This window comes from Electrona antarctica (assembly GCF_951216825.1).
Source record: "Electrona antarctica genome assembly, contig: scaffold_81, whole genome shotgun sequence".
Lineage (NCBI taxonomy): Eukaryota > Metazoa > Chordata > Actinopteri > Myctophiformes > Myctophidae > Electrona > Electrona antarctica.
In genome coordinates, this window is record NW_027638136.1 from 3,324 (window position 1) to 19,242 (window position 15,919).

Here is a 15,919-nt window from a genome sequence, read left to right on the forward strand (position 1 = left end):
TTCTGAATATCTAGCAGGTTTGATATTTGGCTCTCTCGCCGACTGGACATCATACAGTATGAACTGGATTGACTGGACATCATACAGTATGAACTGGGTTGATGGACATCATACAGTATGAACTGGGTTGATGGACATCATACAGTATGAACTGGGTTGACTGGACATCATACAGTATGAACTGGGTTGACTGGACATCATACAGTATGAACTGGGTTGATGGACATCATACAGTATGAACTGGGTTGACTGGACATCATACAGTATGAACTGGGTTGATGGACATCATACAGTATGAACTGGGTTGACTGGACATCATACAGTATGAACTGGGTTGATGGACATCATACAGTATGAACTGGGTTGACTGGACATCATACAGTATGAACTGGGTTGATGGACATCATACAGTATGAACTGGGTTGATGGACATCATACAGTATGAACTGGGTTGACTGGACATCATACAGTATGAACTGGGTTGATGGACATCATACAGTATGAACTGGGTTGATGGACATCATACAGTATGAACTGGGTTGATGGACATCATACAGTATGAACTGGGTTGACTGGACATCATACAGTATGAACTGGGTTGATGGATATCATACAGTATGAACTGGGTTGACTGGACATCATACAGTATGAACTGGGTTGATGGATATCATACAGTATGAACTGGGTTGACTGGACATCATACAGTATGAACTGGGTTGACTGGACATCATACAGTATGAACTGGGTTGATGGACATCATACAGTATGAACTGGGTTGATGGACATCATACAGTATGAACTGGGTTGATGGACATCATACAGTATGAACTGGGTTGACTGGACATCATACAGTATGAACTGGGTTGATGGACATCATACAGTATGAACTGGGTTGATGGACATCATACAGTATGAACTGGGTTGATGGACATCATACAGTATGAACTGGGTTGACTGGACATCATACAGTATGAACTGGGTTGATGGACATCATACAGTATGAACTGGGTTGACTGGACATCATACAGTATGAACTGGGTTGACTGGACATCATACAGTATGAACTGGGTTGATGGACATCATACAGTATGAACTGGGTTGACTGGACATCATACAGTATGAACTGGGTTGATGGACATCATACAGTATGAACTGGGTTGATGGACATCATACAGTATGAACTGGGTTGATGGACATCATACAGTATGAACTGGGTTGACTGGACATCATACAGTATGAACTGGGTTGATGGACATCATACAGTATGCTCACTGCTCACAGCCACTATCTGTCTGTCAGTCTGTCAACTGTATCGATAGATACATGATGATAATATATATAACCTTTATTCCTTGGGTAAATCCCTGTATCGATAGATACATGATGATAATATATAACCTTTATTCCTTGGGTAAATCCCTGTATTGATAGATACATGATGATAATATATATAACCTGTGTGTTAGGGCATCGACACATCAACTTCATTAACACAAGTCGAATTCGGAGAAGTCGGAAAAAAAAGAAAAGAAAAAAATAATCATTTGTTTTCCCCATATTATTTTTGCTCTATGTGTGTGTATGTGTACAGAATTCAAACTGTATGATTGGTTATTGTCACGGACGGGAAGTAATTAATTCCCTTTGCATCGGAGTTCAGCCACAGCCTTAATTAACAAGCAGCTGTGTTCTCCTTTGATGTGCGCTCTCAGCGTGTCCCACTAATTAACTGGCTGAAGTTGAACGCTCGTACAAGTACAGAAGCGCGCAAACTTTATCCCCCCCACCCCGTGCTGACAGTGACTAGCTTTACGTGCGGGACGCATGAATCTCTCCATCTCCGGTCAGTGCAGGTTGTTTGCATGGCTCAGAAAAGACGAAGCTTGAGGACGTTATGCTTGGAGTTGTTGTCGGAGGAGAAGGAAAGGTCGTTCACGTTGTGAACGTGGAAGGTAATAGCAGATTGTATTCTGATGATGTGCCAAACTGCTGCTGTCTGCATTAATGTTAATTATACCTATGATGACCTATGTCTTCTATTGTGTTCTGAAGGTACACAAGGTATTTTGTATTGTGTTCATACAGTATGAACTGGGTTGATGGACATCATACAGTATGAACTGGGTTGACTGGACATCATACAGTATGAACTGGGTTGATGGACATCATACAGTATGAACTGGGTTGACTGGACATCATACAGTATGAACTGGGTTGACTGGACATCATACAGTATGAACTGGGTTGACTGGACATCATACAGTATGAACTGGGTTGACTGGACATCATACAGTATGAACTGGGTTGATGGACATCATACAGTATGAACTGGGTTGATGGACATCATACAGTATGAACTGGGTTGACTGGACATCATACAGTATGAACTGGGTTGACTGGACATCATACAGTATGAACTGGGTTGACTGGACATCATACAGTATGAACTGGGTTGACTGGACATCATACAGTATGAACTGGGTTGATGGACATCATACAGTATGAACTGGGTTGATGGACATCATACAGTATGAACTGGGTTGACTGGACATCATACAGTATGAACTGGGTTGATGGACATCATACAGTATGAACTGGGTTGATGGACATCATACAGTATGAACTGGGTTGATGGACATCATACAGTATGAACTGGGTTGATGGACATCATACAGTATGAACTGGGTTGATGGACATCATACAGTATGAACTGGGTTGATGGACATCATACAGTATGAACTGGGTTGATGGACATCATACAGTATGAACTGGGTTGATGGACATCATACAGTATGAACTGGGTTGATGGACATCATACAGTATGAACTGGGTTGACTGGACATCATACAGTATGAACTGGGTTGATGGACATCATACAGTATGAACTGGGTTGATGGACATCATACAGTATGAACTGGGTTGACTGGACATCATACAGTATGAACTGGGTTGATGGACATCATACAGTATGAACTGGGTTGACTGGACATCATACAGTATGAACTGGTTAAATCCTGAATTACAGCCAATGAGACAACTTCACAAGACAGCTGCATGTGCTCACTGCTCACAGCCACTATCTGTCTGTCAGTCTGTCAACTGTATCGATAGATACATGATGATAATATATATAACCTTTATTCCTTGGGTAAATCCCTGTATCGATAGATACATGATGATAATATATAACCTTTATTCCTTGGGTAAATCCCTGTATTGATAGATACATGATGATAATATATATAACCTGTGTGTTAGGGCATCGACACATCAACTTCATTAACACAAGTCGAATTCGGAGAAGTCGGAAAAAAAAGAAAAGAAAAAAATAATCATTTGTTTTCCCCATATTATTTTTGCTCTATGTGTGTGTATGTGTACAGAATTCAAACTGTATGATTGGTTATTGTCACGGACGGGAAGTAATTAATTCCCTTTGCATCGGAGTTCAGCCACAGCCTTAATTAACAAGCAGCTGTGTTCTCCTTTGATGTGCGCTCTCAGCGTGTCCCACTAATTAACTGGCTGAAGTTGAACGCTCGTACAAGTACAGAAGCGCGCAAACTTTATCCCCCCCACCCCGTGCTGACAGTGACTAGCTTTACGTGCGGGACGCATGAATCTCTCCATCTCCGGTCAGTGCAGGTTGTTTGCATGGCTCAGAAAAGACGAAGCTTGAGGACGTTATGCTTGGAGTTGTTGTCGGAGGAGAAGGAAAGGTCGTTCACGTTGTGAACGTGGAAGGTAATAAGCAGATTGTATTCTGATGATGTGCCAAACTGCTGCTGTCTGCATTAATGTTAATTATACCTATGATGACCTATGTCTTCTATTGTGTTCTGAAGGTACACAAGGTATTTTGTATTGTGTTCATATGGCTGGAGCGAGCCGCTGTGCTCAGTGTGCTGTGCCAATTATGCCTCGTCTCAGTTTGTTGTGTTCTCTTTTCTGGTGTATGTGCCAGTGTGGCCGTGTGTGCCTGCACTGTTCAGTGTTTACTATTAAATGTATATGCTTTGATAATCAGCGCCTTGCCATAGATACAGTGTGTGTAGCCTAGCTGTCTTTTCTAATGGGTGTCTGTGCCATATTGGAGAGGCCACTGTGTGTGCTGTGTGTTTAGTGGCTCTGTTTGACATACTCCGTCACTTGACATAAAGCAAAGCAAAGTTACTATATTTACCCAGGGTAACTGGACTAAGCATACTTGTTTACAGCCAGGCCCTGCTCATAGAAAATGTCATGGTAGTGGTTCAATGCCTTGCTCAAGGGCACTTCAGCGGTGGTAATTCTAACGTGCCGGTCCGGGGATACGAACTGGCGACCTTCCGGTATCAAGACCGCTCCGCAAACCGTTCGGCCACCGCTGCCACATGCTCCGTACATGAGCGCGCGCACCCCCACCAGGGTCCTCCCGGGATCCCCCCCCCCCATCCCCGTCATCAAACGATGCATCGACTCAACTTCGACTTTACGGTCTGACAAGTCGACTGGGAAAAATCTCAACTTGTTAATGCCCTAGTGTGTGTGTGTGTGTGTGTGTGTGTGTGTGTGTGTGTGTGTGCTAACTCACTGTTTCAGCTCAGTTATGGTCTTGATGTTGGAGTCTTCTTGGGCTGTCTCTCCACTGTACTGAACCACACCTCTCCTGGACTCGTTAGCAGCAAACTGGAAAAAGAAACAGGAACGGATGAGTGAGTGTTTATGTGCATGCATGCATGTGTGCGCACGTGCGTGTGTATCTGTGTGTGTATCTGTGTGTGTGTGTGTATCTATATATATATATATGTGTGTGTGTGTGTGTGTGTGTGCATGTGTGCGTGTGTGTGTGTGTGTGTGTGTGTGTGTGTGTGTGTGTGTGTGTGTATGTGTGTGTGTGTGTGTGTGTGCGTGCGTGCGTGCATGTGCACGTGCGCGTGTGTGCGTGCGTGCGTGTGCAGAGATTAAAATAGGGTGCGTTTTGCGTCCCAAAACGTAGTTTATAGTTATGGGATGCAATACAGTAACAACCTCTGCGTCCACGGGATGCACTACTGTACTCAGCATGTACAGTAATAAGAAAATCGCGAAAAGATAATTTTTCATGGCCCCATCCGACCTCATCCTACGTTATAAACAGTAAAATCCACGTAGGAATCGTTGTAGAACCACTAGTTTGTCATAAAAACAACACAGGCGGGCGCCGCCATCTTGCTCAGAGACGAGCGCTGAGCGGTGAGCGGAGTGCAGCCTGGAGACCAGAGCCGTTTAGAGAGAGATAGTGACGACAACATACCGTTCAGTGACTCATGAAGCTCCGTGAATAAACAGTGAACGGAGTTGTCGCAACTCTCTCATCTAAATGGCGCTGCCTCCGACAGAAAGACAGGGGACATTTTTGAGCATGACAAGCAACTAGACCCGATTGAATGGGAAACACATCGTGTGTAACAAACGCTAACACTGTTGTATGTTGTGCGTTGTGGACCGGTGTAGGGATGTCGGTAACGGTTAATTTCCCAGCCCTGTAGCCGATGGCATTATCCGGTTAATTAACGGTTGTTGATTTTTTTTATAGGCTACCCCAAATGTAATATGCATGTATAGGCTACATAATTAACGTTGGTAGTCGAATGGTATACATTTATTTATGCTCCAAACAAAAATACAATTAATACAAAGAAATTGTTGTAGGCTTAATCATCAATGCATGCATGCATGCATCTGCGCGTCTACAGTACAGGGGTCCGCCGGTCCTAGTCCAAAACATAAATAAGTCCAGTCCAGATCTGAGCAACGGAGCAACCTATACCTATAAAGCCACTGGCCGCTTTGGCTAAGCCTTTTATTTTTATTATTAAGGAAGATCAGCATGCATGTCAACGTGTTCTGTTAGTTGACTTTTCGCTGACGAGAAAACCCTCAAACCACAGATAGCACATGGCTAACTCGATAGCCGTAAGCCGTGCCAGTGTGGGGAGACGGATAGGAGGAGGAGGAAGCAACGGCGGCTGTAAACATTCTCCCTCCAGGCCAATAATGGATTTAATAATGCCAAGTAGGTCTCTGCGTTGATACGGTCGACATGTTATGTTAATCTCGTCTCGCTGTCACTCGCTTTTAGTTTTGACTACCGCAAAGCTACCGTTGCAGCCAACTAGTACAACAGAGAACTTTGCGCCATTGAGGGGGCAGAAAACAGCGCTCAAGCAGCGCTGTTCATGCAGCCTGGAGTGTGACAAGCTGGAGTTTGAAATACAACACGGGCAGCGCAAATAACAGCAATTTTAGGCATGTGTGCAACATGACAACTGTTTTAAAGTATTGTACAGTGACAACTAGTGCGAGGCGCGAGGCGAGCAGTGACGCACAATGAATTAGGCTTATAACAAAACAGTGATATAGCTGCAGAAGATACAAATAGTAGAGAGGAGCGCATATTAGATTGGTCTTTTATTTAACAATTATTAAACAGCGCCTCTCAATTACCTCTCAATCAAATAAAAAAATATGTAATCCAAACTCCTCGTCAATTGTAAACGAACGGTAACATGAATGAAGTCTTCAAGCCTGACACATTAAATCAGAAGTCAGAAATCAAATCAACAGCGCCTGACACAGGCATGCATTACCTCTCCATCAAATAAAGGAATATAATCCAAAGCTGCACAGCACACGTGACACGACGAACGGCATTTTGCTTCTCTCTTCTCTCGTGTAACATTTATAACTGAAATAAAGTCAGAGGCTTTGTGGAAAAAACACCACCGACCATAACATGAACTCTTATTAAGCGCAACCAATCAAGCCTGACACATGTAGGCATCCCAGGCTCTAGGTTCTATGGAACTAAACTAAAAACTAAAACAAATAGGCAGCGCAGCAGAGCTTGCTGCGAGGCGCACGGATCGCGGACCAAAAGCAGACGCTTTTTGAGCAATAGACTATAAGTGCAATCAGAGCTGCCTGGGAGAAATGCGAGGCCCTGTGCTTTATAATAATTACAAAAATACACATTTGATCACATTTCTATCTATAAGGACAAACCTTATTAGAAAAATATTAATAGTATATGAAAGCCCTTTGAAATGTGTATATAAGGTTACTATTGTCATTGCAGGTGCTGCCAAATAAGTAATTAGGCTATAGGCCTATACCTCATGCCAGTCAGTTGCGCAAATATAGTTCAAATCAATTAGCAGAGCGGAGCAGCTTCTCTGCAGCACAATGACCGCAGCTCTTCTTAAAGTTTACTTACTATAATAATATGACATAGTGTTGGATCTCCAGACAAACAAACCTTGGATTATAATTATTGGATTATACTCATTCTTTATTCAAACGAAAGCACGAGGTAAGAAACTATATAATTCTTCACTGTTCAACTTCACAGCACCCATGGGTGTTCTTAATCGCGTCGCATTCCTATATCAAAGGAATACGAGACAACTCACCCCGGTGCCTGCCCGTTTTTCCTCCCGGAATTTTCCCCAGTGAGGGGGATAACTTTGTAATATGCTATTGGCTGTTTGTATTCTTTTTGGAAAAATATAAAAAGATACTCCTGTGGAAAGGCTATATTATTTTACTTATATTGACCCTATAAACAATTTAGTATTATTTAGTATATGTAAGGTTTTTCCCACTCAAATGGTACCTCGTCAGATAATACCCACATAGCCTACAACAACTTCTGTGAACAGACTTCACTGTAGTAGCTTTTCATAAATATATTTGTACTTACGCTGTCTGCTGTCGTGAATGTTTATAGTTAGAGAAACACACAAAATGGGCGTCTTATCTACTTTAATACCCACATAGCCTACAACAACTTCTGTGAACAGACTTCACTGTAGTAGCTTTTCATAAATATATTTGTACTTAGGCTGTCTGCTGTCGTGAATGTTTATAGTTAGAGAAATTCGTCCAGCCTCTCCCACCCCTCACTGGGGAAAATTCCGGGAGGAAAACGGAAAAGGGGTGAGTTGTCTTGTTACCTATCAAAGTAGCCTATACCACACTAACTTTGTGATCAACCTTCTTAATTTGCTTATTTTCTTTGTAAAAAGCAACACTGTATTAACTTATTAAGACATGGCAGTATAATATTGGTGCAAAATGGAAATATGTAATATGAGAGAGAGAGAGAGAGAGAGAGAGAGAGAGAGAGAGAGAGAGAGAGAGAGAGAGAGAGAGAGGTTCCATTTCAAAGAAAAAAAAGGCATCGCAGGCGTGACTTTGTGAGGCCCCATTCGCACAAAACGGCTCTGTCTCTGAGAGTGCAATATTATAGTTACCGTAGGTTATATTAGTGCAGAAAAGAGAATAAATCCAGCTTTGGAGAAGATGCGCGAAGGGGTTGTATAGTAGCATGCGGCAGGGAGTCGGGGATGGATAGAATCCACTTCGCTACAGGTGCCGTGATAACGTGGCACATTATGTTTCCACCACGGTCGTGGACTTCTTTGCATATTTTAAAATGCACCCATGTCACTTTTGACTTATTTTCCTGCGTGGACGGCATGACTGTAGCTGCACTTGTTGACTTCCTCGTTAACACGTGAGGACGGAGCCATGCTTGCGCACAAAAATGGGCCAGCTCGCGGACCAAAAGGGGCCGCTTTTTTTTTAATGACTATTCGATTTTTAATTTCAAGATCGATTCCCGTGCATATCGATTGAACGTTGATTAATCCATTTTTTGGGGTCAGCCCTACTAAAAAAGGATCTAAAATAAAGGGATTTAAGATCAGAACCAGTGCCACCACACACATTAAAATGCCCCCCCCCCAAAAAAAAAGTGCCAAAGCCAACTGCAGGGCATTGGGGCCACAGAAAATATTAGCAAACCCATTTTCTAAACCTAAACCCAAGTCATCTGCTAATGAAGATGATGTGTGCACGGTTTCGGAATGGAGGCCTGTTCCCAAGTAGTTGCACCGTTCACTGTCCGTACTGTTTGTTGTGTCCCTGTGTGTGTGTGTGTGTGTGTGTGTGTGTGTGTGTGTGTGTGTGTGTGTGTGTGCGCGTGTGTGTGTGTGCGTGTGTGTGTGTGTGTGTGTGTGAGAGGAGTTGACTGTCAACAGTCAACTCCTCAAAGCGCTTTGAGGAGTTTCCTCACCACTTCTTGGATTGTGTGAGTGTCGACTAACCCACAGCGGGGCTACACACGGACGCGAGCAGCGGACAGCTGAGTTGACAGCTGACAACAGCAAACTCCTCAAAGCGCGCGCCCGTTCCGTTCATTCATTCTCGTAGCGCGCGGGCACGTGACGTAGGGTAGTGTTAAAGGTGCAGAGCGCCACAGTGTGTGTGTGTGTGTGTGTGTGTGTGTGTGTGTGTCTGTGTGCGCGTGTGTGTGCGTGTGTGTGTGTGTACCTGGCCTGTCAGTCTATGCTGGCCACTCGGAGGCTCTCCCAGCGTGAGTTGAGGAAGTTCATCTGCTCCCCGATCTCCTCCTCCTCTGTGAGGTTGCCCTGGGCGTCAGCTGGCAATAAAAAAAGAAAAAAAAACTTAAGGAGGTTTTGGGACATTCCGTCTTCCACCTGGGAAACACTCTGGCTGAATTGAAAACACACACAAGCTCGTAGCGCGGCACTGTTTGCTATTTTTGAAAAATCGTGAAAATGTGGCACAACTCTTTGAATATATATTCTTTCAGAGAGAACATTTTGAACTCAAAGCTTTGCTTCTGGGGGGGTCCCTGGAACAACATATTTTCAGATGGGGGTCGGTGGCCAATTACATATCCTTTTTGGGGTCCTTGACATGAAATATGGATCACCACCGATACAGAAACATAGGTATTTCATGAAACTGTCAGAATTTAGAAGACATTCTTTAAATTTCGATGTCAGGCCTAAATGGGTTAAGGCCCGCCAAAATACAATTTTGTCAACAAATTCAACTGTAGACGAAAATTGCACTGCAGAATGAAATCAACTAAAATCTTGATATTCAGTAGACTAACACTAAAACATTTTAGATGACAAAAATATGACACATTTTTTATTCAAAGGACTATGACATTTGCTATCAAAATGAAGACTGGCTTTAAACACATCACTTACACTCCATCTTCAACAGTTTAGTCATTTATCGGTTTAACTAGCGTCGACTGACTTACCGATGGGGTCTCTGCAGAGTCAGACCACGGGGTCAGAGGTCACCGATGGGGTCAGTGCAGACCATGGGATCAGAGAGGTGGGCAGGTTGACCGCAGTCACTCTGAAGTGGTAGACGGCGGGCGGCAGCAGGCCTGTGACAATAAATAGCAGATCTACAAGCTCAGACAATTATTTGACAACTTTAGTTCAACTTACTTTGTAGACTGTTTAGAAAAATAAAATAAATCTAATCATAATGCTGGCACAAATATGTTGGTCTTAAAGTGTATTTATACCTGCCTGTATACCTGTAAAGAAGAGTAGTGTTTAAGCTGTGTCATGGTCCACTGATTGACAAACACAATATTGCAGTTTTAGGTTGTATATTATATTCAAAGGTTTGAGGCAGCAGAGGCACGTTACTCCATAGCTCTGGTCCATAGCTCTAATGAAATGCAATGCATTAGAGCTATGGACCAGAGCTAAGTCTATCCAAGCCCTTCAGCACGTCGCATAAAACCCGACAGTTAAACTCATTGTAAAGCCACACTGTACCAGTTTATAAACAACCGTATCGGTACTCACTCACAAAGGTTTGTAAATCCCCATGCACTGCTCCTTGTGTTCCACTCAGAGTTAGACCTGTAAGGGTCCATTTGGTTCCATGTGTTACACTCTCAGTTACAGACCTGTAAGGGTCCATTTGGTTCCACATGTGTTACTCTCAGAGTTACAGGGTGCATTTACAGCTACATGAGAATGGCGTCACGTACGTCAGCTGTAGCTCCCTGCGTTGTTTGTTGATGTAATCACTAGCAGGTGTGAAAACAGCTGATGTTCTGAGCTTGAAGATCAGCAGTAGAGTCACAGAATTCTATAGGTTCACTGACTTCATGTAACACACCGGAAACTAATTAAATAACTAATTGTTAATTATAATAATAATAATAAACTAAACTAATTGTTCTATTAATAAAATAGATCCATTAATTAATATTTTATTACATTATTTGTTCTGCCTGGTTTAAGAAAATAAACATATTGTCTAGTATTATTTATTGTATAAACTAATAACTAGTTGTTCTATTAAGTTCAAACTAGTTCTATTCATTAATACATTTTAAATGATATTTAAGAAAATAAAGTAAACACATTGTCTAGTATTATAAATACTTGTTTACATTGAGGTCCATTTGCATCAGAACATTTAATGACAAAACTGGATTTCTAAAGTTTTCAAAGGAGTACAGAGTCATTTCCTGCAGGAAAAGTACCACACTACAAGAACAAGCCAATTTAAAAACAGTCTTATTACTTAAAATTCAGTCTGGTCTTCAGACTGGTCTTCGTGGTAATTTTTTTTTAACAAAATTAAAAATTGCATACAGTAATTTAAGTACAATATTCAAACATTCATGTTTGGTGGCATGGCTCTGTTCTGGGAGATTGTCAGCATTAATAAGCTAGGTCATTCTGTAGAGACCTTGGGGTGAAAACCTCCTTCAGCTTTCCACACTTCATTTGAAGACCCGAGGCCTCCTTTTAGTCCATTTAGACCTGGTGAAACCTATAAATTATACCATTCATGCCGGGATCCACCTGTCTACATCATTTATTGTTTTAATAAGAATTTGAAGGTTTTCAGAAAACCTTAGGCTAGGTTTTAGAAGGTCTAAATGTGTAAAATACATTAACTATAACTAAATATTCCTTAAACATGTAAATAGTACCACTGTATTCCTCATCCTTGTTATGAACCATTTGATCTAGGGGTAATGGACCCATAACACAGTGAAGGAGGAGGACACCCGGGTATAAATGCAATAATTTATTAACAAGAAAATAATGAATATTTACAGATATATGGCATCATGAATAAATTACAATCAACATGAAACATATTACAGATTAAAAAAAAGATTACTTTTATTACAATTTTGTTTTGACTATGGCGTATTCTCTCGTGTATCATCAGATGTCCGTCTCCATGCTCGCCTCTCCTTGGAGGCCAGTTGGGTCAAAACACAGTATACCACATTGACAGCTGTAGTGAGTCTACAGCCCACCTGACTGCTGGCAATATAGCCTGGTTGTGATATGTAGATATGATTGATAGTTTAATATTTATTTATATTAATTCATTCTACAATTGTATTACTATTGTATTACTAATTTTATTTTATATATTACTAGGTTATTACTAATTGTATGTATTACTATACTACTCATTTTATTTTATATATTACTATGTTATTACTAATTTTATGTATTACTATACTCATTTTATTTATTTGATGTATTACTATGTTATTACTAATTTTATTTATTTTATGTATTACTGTTATTACTAATTTTATTTGTATGCATTTATTTTATGCATTACTGTTATTACTAATTTTATGCATTACTATATTGCTAATTTTATTTATTTTATGTATTACTATATTACTAATTATATTTATTTTACGCATTACTATGCCATTACTAATTTTATTTATTTTATTTACTATTTTAATGCATTTATTTTACTTTAATCTATATTTTGTATCATTTGTTTTATCCATTTATAGTTATTTATATATTTGTTTTGTTTATTTTTGTTTAAGTGAACAACAAAAAAGCCCCGATTGATCACATCTACATACATGTATCACCACTACCAGTCAGGATCTGAGTGACTCAGAACCCTGGTGACCTCCATATGGCTGCTTAGGAGGACCAGATGGAGCCACACAGGAGACCAGCAACGTCCTAAAGAAAAGAAAGAAATGCTCATTACTACATTGTTCATAAAACAATCATAGTGTGTGTGTGTGTGTGTTGTACAGTTACCTTGCCGTGATGTGACTCCAAAGGTGAGCAGAAATAGTTGCTCCATTGGCTAGAAACGTGCTCTTCACCGGCATGATGATCTTGTTCCTAAAAAAAGTCTATAGTCAACCCCTAACTGATTACAGAACATGATATAAAAACACAACCAGAAGGATTTAGGCCTGTCACAATTACCTAATCGCCAAGTATTTGAGATAATACTTTTTTCTTTTTCTTTTTAGGGATAAGTCATAATCGTCTCCATGTTGAAAATGTTCATATATTTTCAAACATTTTAAAGAAATAATGGAAGCAGCATCTACTTCAAAATGTGTTACGTTGTAATGTGTATAAAGTTATTGAATTATGCCTTTTTGTTTACAAAGCCTAAAAAAGCCAAAGTTGTATTCATAATGTTAGTACGACGCAATTAAATTGTTATTGTAATTTATTTGAGCGACAATTAATCGGCCAGTAAAAAACCTCTATTTCTGACAGGCCTAAACGGCTTCCAGTGGCGTCTACAGACCGAAAAAAGACACACCCCAAATTAGCTTGGCTGTGTGTGTGTGTGTGTGTCCTGTCACAACATACACTTACAGTAACGTTTAAGAATAGGGATCGACCGATTCTCGGCAACAGACGATTGGCTTTTTTTCAGTTTCATTCATGTTACAACGCACTTAAATCTTTAATTGCAATTTATTTGAGAGACAATAATCGTCTAGTAAAAAGAAACCTCATAATCGTGACACGCCTAAAGCGGTTCTTACTGTGGTGTTCCTCACCGGCAGGCCCAGGTCCGAAGTCCTCCGGCGTCTACCCAGATCTCCGTCCTCCGTCCTCCCATCCATCCATGGACAGACCTGCAGATCTCCATCTCTTGGTTGAGACTTCCAGCTGTGTCTACTGCCATCTCCATCCTGAGAAAGAAAGACAGAAACCAAATTAGCTTTTGTTGAGCTGCAAATTCAGAACCACTTATACCCTTTATACACATTTGATAAAACAGACCTTTAATGAGCATTTGGTATGTGCTCCTATTTCACTACACAAATTGATTCTCCAAAAATAGCATAACATGTTGCAACGCGGTGTGAGCTTGTAGATCTGCTATTTTTGCTGAACGCTCCCCCCAGAATAGGGATGCTGGGGTTGAAGTGGTTAACAAAAGTGTCATTAAGACTTTGATTAGCTTGGACAGACTACTCACAGCTCATCAGAGTCCTCTGAGGGGGGGGGGGGGGGGGGGATCTCTGTCCAGGGAACATCAGCTCGTCTACCAAGATCTCCATTCTAACAAAGAACAAAAAACACACACCAAATTAGCTTTGCCGTGTGTGTGCGCGCGTGTGTATGTGTGTGTGTGTGCGCCCTGTCCAGCAGCGGCGTTCCAGCGACGTCTACCGCGATCTCCATCCTAACAAAAGAAAGAAAGATTGATTAGACTCATTAGAGTGACCAAGGGCCAGATATATATTCTATCCTGTCACAACATATATACAGCCTAGTACATCAAACTTTTATTTATAGAGAACATTTAAAATAGAAGCTAAACGTATCACTTACAGTAATAAACGTTTAAGTTAGGGTTATTTTTGACAGGCCTAACAGGGTCTCTTACTTTGAGTCGTCTTCAGAGGAATGCAGATTCCTGGACAGCGGGAGACCTGCAGTACATCTGGAAGAAAGACATGGCGGTTATCGTCTATGAATGGCTGAAGAGCTTCGCACATCACTCCCTTGTTGTTGCTGCCAATAGTCTGGAGAGTCTACCGTTCTTAGCTTACTTCTTATTCTTGATGACAATTGTTTATGAATTTGATGTATTACTATGTGTTGTTCTTGCTTACGGTAAGTCACTCTGGATAAAGTGTGTGATAACTGCCTAAATTGTAAATTGTTGAAATTCCTAGACGTGATCAATTAGGGTGTGCTCTTCGGTGATAGCAGTTGTGTTATTTGTCTATTTTTACAGTCCCATTCCCAGAAAGACCACCACCTGTGCCACACCGATACGGCATCTAGCCGGTACCGAGGCTCTGGTGTTCCCCACCGCTGAGTACTGTGCCCCAGTCTGGAGCCGTAGCCCTCATGTTGGTTTTGGGGCTTTTTATGCCTTTACTGATAGTGAACAGTATATAGACAGGAAAGGGGGAAGTGACGCGCGGCAAAGGCCGTCGGGAGTCGAACCCGCAGCACGCCATCCGGCTGGCTTGGCAGCCTAGGTGCCCAGAAAGTTGAGCTAACCATCCGGGCCACACTTAAATATTTAATTGCAATTTATTTGAGCGACAATAATCGTCCAGTAAAAAGAAACCTCATTATCGTGACAGGCCTAAAGCGGTTCTTACTGTGGGGTGCTGAAAACAGAATAGGGATGCTGGGGTTGAAGTGGTTAACAAAAGTGTCATTAAGACTTTGATTAGCTTGGAGAGCTGACAGACATTCAACCAGTGCCACTAGGAGGCATCATTCTGCCATGCTATACTTCATGCCATAACAGTACAGCAGATATCCATCCTCAACAACAAACAAGAAATATTCCTACTCACAGCTCATCAGAAGTCCTCAGAGAAAACCCCGGGGAGGGAAGCTTTGGAACGGATCTCTGTCCTTCCACGACGTCTACCACGACCCATCATCCACCCTAACAAAGAAAGAACGAAAGATTAAGAGCCAGATATACGTACATTGTGTCCTTTCACATCATACACAAAATGTATAGTATTAGAGAACATTTAAAACAGAAGCTGACCATACCACTCACAGTAATAGAAAAGTCTAAGTGGTTTCTTACTTACTAGGAATTTGTGATTTCTGTGTGGCGACAATTTCTGTGTCTGTCCAATTTTTTTTTAAATAAAACATACAATTTATATGAACCCCTTTCAAGGTACCCAAAGTTGCTTCACAAAACAGAAGTTAAAAAGGTTAAAAACTAGAAATAATTTGTTGGCATGTCTGTGAAGCTTTTCGGTTCCACACCAGTAACGAGCGAAGCAGCAGGTTGAGAAAGCTCA

The 15,919-nt window shown here is 41.2% G+C and overlaps 1 long non-coding RNA gene across 1 annotated transcript; it reads right to left on the reverse strand.

Moving 5' to 3' along the window:
• Positions 1-12,711: 12,711 nt before the first annotated feature.
• On the reverse strand, positions 12,712-15,688 carry LOC306918373. The gene is made up of 6 exons (XR_013789329.1): positions 15,452-15,688; positions 14,521-14,577; positions 14,110-14,316; positions 13,685-13,819; positions 12,918-13,004; positions 12,712-12,836 (listed from the first exon to the last, which is right to left on the reverse strand). It is a non-coding gene; the product is annotated as an uncharacterized lncRNA (long non-coding RNA).
• Positions 15,689-15,919: the final 231 nt, after the last annotated feature.